A 13,030-nucleotide genomic window follows, 5' to 3' on the forward strand; every position below is an offset into this window, starting at 1 on the left:
GTAACAATACGATACCATTCTTGTCAAACAGGATAATTACTGTTTTGAAAGTGTTGAGCTATAAGGGATTATTTTGTTGCTCAGTACTGCAGATAAATTACATATAATATAAATTGGTCTATTAGACATCTGATGGGAGTAAAGCTGGGGCTAATCCTAAAAAAATGTTCAGAGGCAGCTAAAACAGCTCACCTTTAGACCCTCTCTTAATTGAAATTATTTTTTTCTAAGGCTGCTTGTCAGTGAAATTTGTTGCCAAAGACATAAACAATATACCACTAGTGTGGATTAAAATATTAAATAAAACCCACTTTTAAACTACATAATAAGTATATTGTCTAATTTTTCCTGAGCACACTTAGTGCTTAAGATTTACCAACTAATAGGTCGTCCGATATTGATCTTGACCTTGCTATAATGAATACTTCTCACCAGTGATAATATAGGGAGTCTGTAATTTCTTCAGCAAATATTTAAAGAATGTTTATTTTGTTCCAGGCATAGAAAATAGATACAGTCATGCGTTCCTTAATGACTGAGATGTATTTGAGAGATGCATTGTTAGGCAATTTGATCTTCCATAGTGTGTACTTACACAAACCTAGATGGCATAGCCTGCCACACACCTACGCTGTATGGTATAGCCTATTTCTCCTAGTTTACACACCTGGGCAGCGTGTTACTATACTGTACGCTGCAGGCAACTGTAACACAATGATAAGTGTTTATGTACCTACCCATATCTAAACATAGAAAAGGTAATACTTTGCGTTACCGATGTCACGATGGCTATGTTGTCATTAGGTGATTAGAATTTTCCAGCTCCGCTGTAATCTTACAGGACCACTATCATATATGTGGTCTACCGTTGACTGAAACGTCGTTATACAGGGCACGACTGTATTGAAAGTTGGAGGAAAATTATGCCTCTGAAAAGCTGACGAATTGATCCAATTGTCATTTGCATATTCTACAAGTAGAAACAGCCATTCGTTTTACTTGCCTGGCAAAATCCTAGCCCAGGTCAAATCCAGTTCCCCGCTTATTCCATGCCAGGACAAACACAACCAAGCATGGTTGGAAAAAAGTATGTAACTGTGTTGACCCATCTCACTTTGAGTTCAGGACCCTTAATCTCCTGTGGTTGGGTGCTGCCTAGCAAACCTCTCATGTTTCTGTGGCTCACTCGTACGTCCATTGTCTGCCTGCATCTGCGGCCACACGTCCTGCCTTGTATCAGTTCCTTTGACGAGTTATCTGGGCATCTGCCTGAAGACAAGCTCTCCAGACCTGTCCTTGACTCATCCCCTGTTATCTGCTCAGGGACCCGCTGCCGAAATGGTTCTGTGGTTCTCCAACCATCAGGTGTTCCCTCCCTGCTGGGCCATTCCCATCAGCACACAAAACCGTGGCCCTCTCTCTGTTCAAAAGTAAAAATTAAAAAACATTCTCCCTTTGCCTAGGTTCCCCTTTAATCGCTGTTTCATGTCCCTGCTCTCTTTTACGACAAATGCCTCGTCTTTACTCACTTCCTGTCCTCGCATCCTCTCTTGACTGTGTTCCACGAGGCTTTCTTCCACACCAATTCCCTGACACGGCTCTTGGCGAGGATGCTGGTGAACGCCATGTCGCAAAATCAATGGTTATTTCTCAGTCTGTAATTAACTCGGGCTGCTGACACTGTTTATGTATGTCTTTTTTCATGAAATATTTTCTTTTTTTTTTTAAACTGAAAAATAATGTATTTTTTCCTTCTGTTTTTGTGACATCAATTAACAAATCCACAAGGCATTAAAACCTTCTTGCTGTTTCCTTAGGTCGAATTTCTAGCAGGGTATGGGTGCCCACCACAAGTGGCTCTCGGAAAGCCATTCCCCATAGATGAGTAAAAAAATCCCTCATGAAACATTATCTGCATTTGCCTTCTGGAACATCCCTCTCTGAGTACTCATTTAACTGTGCTTGTTGAAGCTTTTCAGTTTCCTTTGTTGTTTTCTTTTTATCTCCCTGAACTCTCACGTTTGAGGTGTTCCACGTGTCCGTCTTTGGACCACATTTCATCTCTAGCTCCATTTGCTCATTTAGTCCTATGTTTTAAAACATCATCCACATGCTGGTAACTCTCAGATGGATGAACCCAGCCTGGGTCTCTTTCCTGAAGCCCAGACACACACATATCCAGCTCTTATTTGACATCTCACTTGGGCGTCTACATGAGTAATAACAGAGTTTAAATTTCTTTAGTATTTTGTCATGACCAAAGCATTTCATATAAGGTTTTTTTTATTTGGTCATCATGTCAACCCTAGGACTGATCCAAAATTTTTTTTAGTCTCCAAATACATTTAAATATCATATTAATAAAATTAATTAAAATTAAATATCATATTAACATATCTCTTTCACCCATCCTAAGGTATAAACTTTCATAAGAGCTTTTTTGGGAATTAAAGATTAGCTTCCTCCACACCAAGTCTCTAACAGGAGAATATCAGGCCTTCGTGGTAAACAAATAAAATAGCCATTTCGGGGTCATTACAGCCAGTTGGGTTGGTAGCCTACTCAGTCGGTCACAGTCTATAATTGCAACTGAATAAATTTAAAACAAATGATTCTTTACTCCAATACATTTTTCATTTGCCCTATGCTGCATTCTAGGTCAAATGTAGAGTTTAGGAAAAGAAGAGGCTGAGTAACTAGGCCTGGCCCTTTCGTAGAGGCCTCTGGTGTTTAGCAGACTTAGCATTTCATTGTTACAAAGCAAGGATACAGAAAGTATCATAAAACCAAAGCCAAGCCCCCATTCTTTGGAAAATATTTTTTTATTATCTTTTTTCAAGTTATTTTAAAGTACACCATAACTTGAAGGAAGATAAAATAAAACATTTTTTCAAGGTTTAAATCACATGTACTCATTCTTGAAATCAGAACTGCTGCAAAATATTTTTTCTTACTACGGCAAAATCCAAGGAGAATTTGAAGAGCTGTTTGGCTTTCACTCAGTCAAATGAATCAGCATCCCTGGTTTACACAGTAGCACAGTTCGTAGAACCCTAAACACAGTCCTATTCTGATGGTATTGCCTGTTTGACTTTCTTAGAGATTATTTCCTATACCATATGATAGCTATAATTATATGATATACAACATATATATGTATCTTTATGTTTAAATAACTTGTTAGAGCCTCTTTGCTATCTGTTTTATGGGGCAAGTTTTAACCTGGTAAATTTTAACCAAGTTTCAAAGCTTGCTGCCCTCTAAATTTTATCCTGATGACCAATTTCTATTTTAAATTCAGATTTCTTTTCCTTCTGCTAACTTTCCATGCCTTTCGCTGGGACTCACCAATACTTGGAATGCCTTTAACATTCATACTTCCTCTCTCTGTGGTTTCACTTTCCTTCCTTTCCCCTTCTCAGGGGTTCAGTTTCTCCTCTCCCAGGTCCTTCCATACCCTCTCCCTCTCTGCTCCTTCCTTCCTCTTGGGCTGTCTCTCTGGGAGTCATCAGTTCCCGGAAAGGAGAAAGAGAAAGCACGTTCGTATCCTATATTTTTTGGCTTCTTTCCTACTGTTGCTCCTACTCTATTTCTCTCCCCCAACCCCACTTTCTTTCCCCTTCCACAACCCGCCACCTTCCTCTCTGTGGCTAGTAACTCTTTCCCCAGCACATCCTCTCTAGTCTTTCCTCCTTTGGGAATTTCATGTAACTGCTCCCGGGATTCTTTCGATCCTTCCTTACTTCTCCTTACTCTTCCACGTGGAAGCCATCATGATACAGCTTGATGCTAAAGGTAAAAAGACACAGGCCGGGCGCGGTGGCTCATGCCTGTAATCCCAGCACTTTGGGAGGCTGAGGTGGGAGGATCACTTGAGGCTAGTTCAAGACTGGCCTGGGCAACATAGCAAGACCCTGTCTCCTACAAAAAATTGAAAAATTAGCCAGGCATGGAGGTGCATGCCTGTAGTCCCAGCTACTCGGGAGGCTGAGGTGGGAGGATTGCTTGAGCCCAGGAGTTGGAGGTTGCTGTGAGCTATGATCGAGCCACTGCATTGCACTCCAGCTTGGGTGAGAGAGCGAGATCCTGTCTTTAAAAAAAAAAAAAAAAAAAGGCAAAAAAGATACAATTATTGCTAAAAAGAAGAAACATCAGATATGAAGTCACTGAGTAAGGATCACACTGACAGTTAATATTGGGGCTTAGGCTGAAGACTGGAACTTCACCCCCAGGCAGTTCCAGGATTCTTGTATTCCTTGAACATCACAGGACATCATAGAGGACTCTTCCTCTCCACTGCCAAAATCCACACGAGAAGGAAGTGCCTTGCTTTTGGTGTGAAGCCAGTGATGTGTATTATAAGATAACTGTAAATTCAAGGAAGGAACAGAATTTTTCTTCCATTTTATCCAATATCTGTGGACACTCTCAATATCTTAAGATGCATGCCTGTTGCACAACTAAAGAAGCCTCGAGGATGCATATTCTGGCTTTAATTCACACAGAGACAAAGACACCTTATACTTTATACTCCAGCACCTGTATGAAAATGATTCGCAAGAAAAATCCGCTGGTATGTAATTGGGAATGATTAACTCGAAAAGAGGAAGAACTAGACGTATATGTCCACAAGTAGCTGAAGTGTTATTAAATGGAGTAGCAATTAAATAAATAGCTAAATTCATTTCCAAAGGACGGTAATTGGACCAAAAGTAAAGAAGATTTTTACTGCTATAACAAAAATAAGGGAGTATTTTGCCTACTTCTGCATTTTCCCCTATCTTTAGATTATATCCCTTTTCTATGGCATAGCTACTCTTGGGGAAAGGAGTATTTTCTCCATCCTGTGAGAGATTCTATCATGTAAGTCCTTTAGACCTGGCTTGATATATTAAATAGAACTTAAAGGAATGTATTAAATCTTCTATCACAGTGGTTCTCAACTAGAAGGGATTTTGTTCCCAGAAAAACATCTGGCCGCATCTGGAGACATTTTTGGTTTTCACAACTTGGGGTAAGGTGCTGTTACTAGACAGAAGCCAGAGATGCTACTAAACATCCTACAATGCACGGGAATAGTTCCCCACGACAAAGAATTATCCATTTCAAAATGTCTACAGTACTGAGGATGAGAAACCCTGGTCTAACAAGACAATAGCCTGGGTAGTCTTTCCACCTAAGTCTATTTTGCGTGTTAGAAGCCAAATACAGTACTCCCCTCTTATCTCTGGGTGATATGTTCCAAGACCCCCTGTAGATGCCTAAAATCTTGGATAGTATCTAACCCTATATATACTATGTTTTTTCCTATACATACATACCTATAAGAAAGTTTAATTTATAAATAAGGCACAGCAAGAGAGTAACAACTTCCCTTTGGCATAAATTTGGCTTCTTTTTGGCATATCCAAATTGCCAGCATCACTACTCTTGCGTTTTGGGGTCGTTATTAAATAAAATACTGGCTAATTGAACGCGAGCACTAAGCGACTAAGGGCAGATAGTCTACAGTGTGCGTTGGATGAAGGGATGATTCACATCCCAGGCAGGTTGGAGCGGGATGGTGTGAGATTTCATCACACGGTGCGTAATTTAAAACTTATGAATTGTTTATTTCTGGAATTTTCCATTTAATATTTTTGGACTGTGGTTGACTACGAGTAACTAAAACCAGGGAAAGCAAAACCGTGAATGATGGGGACGCTACTGTTATTACTTCATTATTTCTCTTCGCGCTTTCTGTAAAATCCTTAACCCTCGCTCCCCCTCCCCAGGCAGTCGGATATTTTGGATAAGCGTGGGGAAGATCTTAGAAAGACAAAGAAGAAAATTATATTTACAATTTTCAAGGCACGATCCTTGTTAGAAGTGTCTCACTATTAGAAATGGTCACAAGTAGCTTCTTAATATGTCTAGATTAGTAGTTTGAGCTATTATTAATAGCTTAAATTTCTTTAGCTCTCTATTTCCTCTTTCTCTGATCTCTATCTCTTTACACTTTATTGAGTTAGAGAAACTACACGGTTGGGTAGAAACAGAAACAGTATACGATATTTTGGAGTAATAAAAACCCAAACACTTAGGAGAAGTTAGAGATTTTGTGGATGCAGATGAAGGGACGGGGATCTCAGGTATCTGTAGGATGACTCAGAGACTTGGGCAGAAGTAGGCTTTTCCTACAGCCAGACTGAAAGAACAATCTCCAATGTCATCCGGAGGTTCAGTCTGGAGACAGATATAAGGAGAGAGAGAGATATCTTGGAGCTATGAGGCTCTCGTAGCATTGTCAGAGAAGAAAAGGACTTTAGAGAAAAATCTCAGTGGATTCATACGGCAGATACAGCAGAGGTTTAATAATTGTGAAGGGGTAGGTCGGGGGCACAATCATCATTCCCGCGGCAACTGGTATTAACAAATGGCTAATAATCAAGGTCTCTTAGGTTACCTCAACCTTGCTCCAAGCCTGCAGAGAGGGATGGAAAGCCGAAGAATGACTCATCAATATTTTGCCACTCTGACATAGTGAAGACTCAGAGAAATAGACTCAATTCTTACCTAAGATTTTAAAAATTATATTTCTTGGACCTATGAATTTGGAAATTCGTATTCGTTAGAAGAGGGTTGTACTTAGTTCCCCAGCGCTGAAAAGTGTTTAAGGAAAAGCTCCTCTCCCCAACCATTCACAATCTCACCCCCATACAATCTGTTTAATATTCTTCAGCCTGCTGAGAAAGGGCTATTAGTGGGTTGTGAAATCAAATGAGTAAGTTACAACATCTTAAAGAAAATAGTTCAGATGAGAAAAAGAAAATAGAATGAAACGTATGACACATGGTTAGCTTAAGTATTACCTGGTGAAAGTGTATACTGGAAGCCACGTAAAATATACTGCTTAAAATATATATATATACTGCTTAAATCAAAATGGTTTTAAGACACTGTTCCAAGGGACTGTTAAAACTAATCCCAGTGTCCTGCATTCCAGTTTACTGCGTCACCACGGGAAGCCTCTCGTCTCCATAAAGCTCTACTCATCTAACCCTCGGAAACATCTTCCCCCGTGCCCTCTTGAATTCACGTTTCCTCATGAGCAAAAGCCAGCATGTCTTCAACTGCATTTCAAAATGGCCCTCGTGTTCTTGCTCCAACTTAATAGTCTCTCTCCCCTGATGATCCTGCTGCCCTACCGCTCTCTCCAGTCACAGCTCTTCCTCTCGGGCTCCTTTGCTCCTCGTGCCATTTGGGCCAGAGGTGGAGTTCGCCGTCCCTCACTTCGTCCTAAAACCCCCAGCTTTGGAGCTCATGTCCTCAGATTATACCACTTGCTACCCTCCTTGTTCGGGACAGCTGTCATGGCCCAGATCTCCTTATCTCTTACAGATGTTATCTCCGGGTTCCCTCTCTCTCCCTCGCCCTCTTTCTCCCTTCCCACTTCTTACCCTCTTCCTCCCCATCTCTTTCTCTCTCCACCCTCTGTTTCTCTCTCTGTCATTATTTCTGTCCCTTCTCTGAATAATTATTTCCATATCGATATTATATACCCTTCAATATCCTTGCCTCTCAGTTCCTTGATCTCCTTTCCACCCACAACCGCAGCCAGAATGCCTCGACCATGCTGCCTGGTTTTCCTTTAAATTCATCTCCACTCCAGTGCTCTCTGGCAACGCAGCTGTATCCCCCAGGCTGCCCACCTCCCCACTCTCCTACACGCTGCTCCTCTCTCGCCCGTCTCCAACGCTGCTTTCCCCTATTCGCTCTCAAACGAAAAAGCATCCATCAGACGCGATTCTGTACATTCCCACTGTCGCATCTTCAAGATCGCCGGCATCCACAGCCATTTTCTCTGCGTATCCTTCTGTTAGGGCGGATGCGCTGTCTGCACTTTTACCTAAGACCAAGTCCTACACAAGTGGCTCTCCGTGAGGAGTGATTTTTGTCCCCCAGGGGACATTTGGCAAAGTCTAGAGACATTTTTGGTTGTCACAACTCAACTGTGGAGCAGCAGGTACTTCTGGCATCCAGCGGGCAGAGGTCAGGAATGCTGCTAAATGCACACAGGAGATGCCCGCAACAAGGACCCGCCTGGCCCAGGACGTCAGCAGAGCCCAGGCTGAGAAACCCTGTCCCACACTAACTCCCAAATCCACACCCCAGCCCCTCCCCCATCTTTCTTTAATGTCATCAAATTTTACTTCTTACCCAATCATTACTATCTTCATACAAACACACTGTTACTATTTCCTATTAAAACCCCTTTTTTTCTCATTCCTATATTCCCTTCCAGCCACCTCCCCATTTCTTGGATCCCCTTAAACAACAAAATTCACGAGCAAGTGAGAGTTTTCTGCTCTAGTTATCTCCGCATCTTTCTCTCAAACTCTCTCCTGAGCCCATCCAATCAAGCTTTCCTTCTCATCATTCGCAATAATAGTGTATTATGTTGTTAGATTTAATGGTCGATTCCTAGTTCTCATCTGACTTGACTATCAACATTTAACATGATTGATCACTTCTTGCTTCTTGAAGTAATTATTTTTCTTGGTTTCTGGCCACCTTTCAGTTTTTCTCTTACCTCATTGGCTGGGGATTTTCAGTCTGTTACTTTTAGGTTATTCATAGCTTAACTTTAAATTCTTTAGATCTCTTTTCTATCTACACTAGTTTCCTGGGAGACATCATTTAGTCTCATGGCTTTAAATTTCATCTATATGCTGACGGCTTCTCAATTTATATCTCTAGAACCAATTTCTCCCTAATGCCAGACTTTTATAATCAATGCTTATTCAACATTGCCACGTTTTATTTAATAGATAGCCAAAACAGAGCTTTTAATTTTCTCGCCCAAACTCACTCTTCCAGCAGTCTTTCTCATCTAAGTGAATGGCATATCCATTCTGCCAAGTCACTTAATTCAAAAAACTTGATGTCATTTCTAGCTTCCTCAGTTCTCCTTGTACTCTACACATCCTATTTATCAGCTACTCCTGTTGTTATCTTCCAAATGCATCTAGCAATCAACCACTTCAGTTACCTCCAATGCAAATACATTAATCAAAGCCCTATTACCTTACGACTGGATTATTTCAACAGCCTCCTAATAGCACCTCCAGCTTTGACCCTTTTGTCCCTTAAGATCTATCCTCTACCCAACACCAGAGGGATCCCTTTGAAAATTAATTCAGACCATGTAGTATTGCTCAGAACCCTTCGATGGTTTCCCTTACATCTGAGGATAAACTTCTCAGTCCTTGCCATCTTCTGTAAGGGCACACATGGTAAGTATCCCTCTTCCCTTTGATCTCTTCTCTTACCACTCTCATTCTCTCTCAATCATATTCCTCTCCTTGTTCTTCCTGGATCAACCAAGCATGTTTTTTCCAGCATGTTCTTTCCCCCCATAGCAGCACAGCTTGCTTCCTCAGTTTTCACATCTCTGTCCAAAATGGCAATTTGTCAAAAAGGCCTCCTGTGACTACCTTTTGCAAAGTAGTAACATTCTCTCTTCCAACATGATATCTCCATCCTGCTTACTATGTAAAATATTTTATTTTTTAGTTGTTTATTTATTTGTCATTTGCCTCCCTCCATTGGAATGAAAGTTTCATAAGGGTCATGGTTGTTTTGTTGAGGTTGTTTGTTATCATAGCTCTACCCCCCAGAATAGCACCTGTGTGCTGTTATTTGAGTAAGCACTAAAGAAAATTTTTTAGTGAATTAACAAATGTCATTACAAGTTGACATTTTTAAAAACCACCACCTTTAAAATTATTATTAAGGATATTAGAAAGCAGAATATATTTTAAGGTACTGAAATTAAACTCTGTTTTCCAACTCAACTCTCCCCTGAGCAAGACTGACACTTTTGGAGTACTATCCTCCTAGAGGAATACCTTCTTGTGTGAGACAATTTGTCAAGGCAAACATAATAAAATATTGATGGAATCCTATCACATTGAATTAAAATATCCTCACACCGTATTGTTACATAGTGTCAAGGCAGTATCCAAATCCAGTATAGCTGCAGTCCTCGGTGACTCACTATTTTTTAGAACTTTTATGCTGCAATCTGGCATCAGTAAATATTTACTCCATTGAATCATATGAGAGAAGTATTTTACAATCATCTCTAATTAACCACCTTGATACATGGTCTTAACATGGCTACAGAGCAGTTAGAATTGGAGGGTCTAATGAGATGTTCAATCTCTGTCTGATTCCCAGACTCTGGGTTCTTTGAGCATTTGGGGATGTCCAAGTGCCCCTCTCAGATTACTGTTCCCTGAGCAGAAAACAAACAAACAAACAAAGCATCAACAACAAATGAAAAATAAAACATCACTAAGGTTCATTTCTCTTTGTTTTCCTCTCTCCGTGGTGGTTACAGCGTATCACCTGCCTTCTGGCACGTGAGCCCTGGGTGACTCTCGGGTCTGCTGGAGTCCCGCAGGCTTCCCTGTCCTCACGGTGTGATCCTCCCAAGCCAGTGTGGGGCTGCCGGCCACCACTTCCACTCTCATCACGGTCCCCGTTTGTGCTTGTTCGGGGGGTACCTGTCACCCCGCTATGACAGTCTGTTCTGCCTGCTCCCGTATCCATCCCTGTTCCGCCGTCTCTGCAATCTCTGTGCTATCGGTAGTTCCTGAACTCTGGCTCCCGACAGCTTGCCAACAGCACACTCTGTACCCTTGTCATCTCTAGCCGGTCACACCTGCTGCTGCCACCTGCTCCGGTACCTTGCCAGCATCTCCCCTACTGCCTTCAGAGCTGGCCACGCTCCTCCAGGAGGAGGGAGGACTTTTTCCTAATCAGTGGCTGCTGCTGGACAGTGACACCCTAAACAGTGACATCTGGGAAATATCAAGTCATCTGTCCTTGAAATGGTGCCCTGCTCCCGTGGTTGCCAAGACATTTAACTGCCGAATCCTGGAGTCTGTGGCATTTACTGTTCTTAGAATGCTCTCTTTTCCTAGCTTTCTAAGAACTGCAACCAAACTGCTACCAAAATAAATTCTAACTGTTAGTTAAAATTACTCCATTAAGTCCTTTCCTTGTTTCGAAAATCCTCATTGATTCTTATATCACAATTTAGTTACGGGGAGGAAGGGAGGCGTGCGCAGTGGTAAAATTTAAGTTCCAGCATCACTGACGTTCGCTAGGATCATAGAAGTGAGTCTAAAACAAAGAGCCTTACTATGTTTACACGTAAGTCTGAATTCAACATCTCCATTTTCATGTGAATATGAAGTTGGTAAATGATCTGTAAAAGGTAACTAATTAGGATATTGGCGACTATATCACATCCTGCTGGATGAATAACGGGTTCCATAATATTCTGTTTTTCCAAAATGCCAAAGGGAAGACTGGGGGTGAGAAAGAGAAAGAGAGGGAAAATCAGAGAATATATCTGGGATTAATATAAATATTTATATCAGTATAAGTTAAAACAAAATTGTTTTTAAAATGCTTATCTATAGATAACAGAATCATGGAGATCCAAAGATTAATGGAAATCAAAATATATGAGTGTGCATAATTTCTTTACATAAATTATATTTCAAATAGATTATAATTCAATAAATTATAATTGAAATATGAAGAATACTTTTAGGAATGTTATTTTCAAAGCACAGGTTCCAGAAACAGTAAACTGACCTCTTAGTAAGGCAAGCTATTCCATTAGTGAGTAGCTCTACTTGCTAGAAAAATTATACCAAGCCATAAGCTACTTTCACTTATATGAGTTCTATATTCTAAATGATACAAAATAATCTAATCTCATTTGCAGAGCCCTTTAAATATTTGAAGACACTTTTATAAAATGTAAAATCCAGAAAAGCCACGTTCCTGTAGAAGTGAAGAGTCAGGTTTCATGCATTGCACAAGAGGTCTGTGGAGAGCTACCCAGCTTCTCAAAAGGTAGTCTGGCAATATACATTGAAATACAAAATACATGTAACCTTTGACCCAGCTATCCCAGTTTTGGGAATTTATATCACAGAAATAAAATCGTTGATATGTTTGAATGTGTATTAATGCATGTATGTAAATGGTAAAAAATATTGGAAACAACTTGAATAACTATAAAAGAATATGTATTTATTCTATATCATTCTATTGAACATAAAGCAAATATTTAAGAAAATTAGATCTATATGTATTGATCTAGTCCAAGAGGGCTACCCTCGGTATATTTTTATGTGAGGAAAAGCACAAAAGCACAACCATGTGTATTATAAGGTCCCACTTCTTAAAAATAACAAAAGACAAGTCAAGAGTTGTATTTCCAAGCAAAGTTATAGTCCCCCAATTCTTCTATTTTCTATGCTAACCATCCCCCAGATCTTTGAACCAAATGATAATATTCTCACATCCTTTACACCATTTTGATTGTCATTCTCTGGTTCTATTTTGAGATATGTTATTCTGCTTTGGAAACATTTATACATCTCTTTCTTAAAATATCCCAATATTGCAATTGATTTTTAGAGATCTTAATAGAAATTTATGATTGTGACAGACGTGTGTTGTGTTGTATTTGTGATTGTTTTAACACAACTGTGTTGGGTCCTTTATTACCTATCTTGTACTTGCACACCTTATTTTTTTCAGACTAAATGCAGGACTTTGCCATTATCCATTTTCAATTTGATTATGTTCACCATGTTAGAATAAAAAAGAAACCATATTGTACATACAGTATGGTTACAACTAGGTGAAAAATACACCTACTTATTAGAATAATTCATGCTCATCCTGGTACAATAGTCAAGAGGCTGAAGCGATCCAAACATCCATCAATGGATGAATGGATAAGCAAAATGTGGTATGTACACAAAGTGGAATATTGAACCTTAAATAGAGAGGAAGTTCCTTCACATGCTGCCACACGGATGGACCTTGAAGACATCATAGCAAGTGCGGTAAGCCAGCCACAGAAAGACAAACACTGCCTGGTTCCACTTACACAGGGCATCTAAAGTAGTCAAACTCCCAGAAACAGAAAGCAGAGCGGTGGTCACCAGGGGCTGAC

The sequence above is a fragment of the Propithecus coquereli genome, unplaced genomic scaffold (assembly GCF_000956105.1).
Source record: "Propithecus coquereli isolate 6110/MARCELLA unplaced genomic scaffold, Pcoq_1.0 Scaffold26, whole genome shotgun sequence".
Taxonomy (NCBI): Eukaryota; Metazoa; Chordata; class Mammalia; order Primates; family Indriidae; genus Propithecus; species Propithecus coquereli.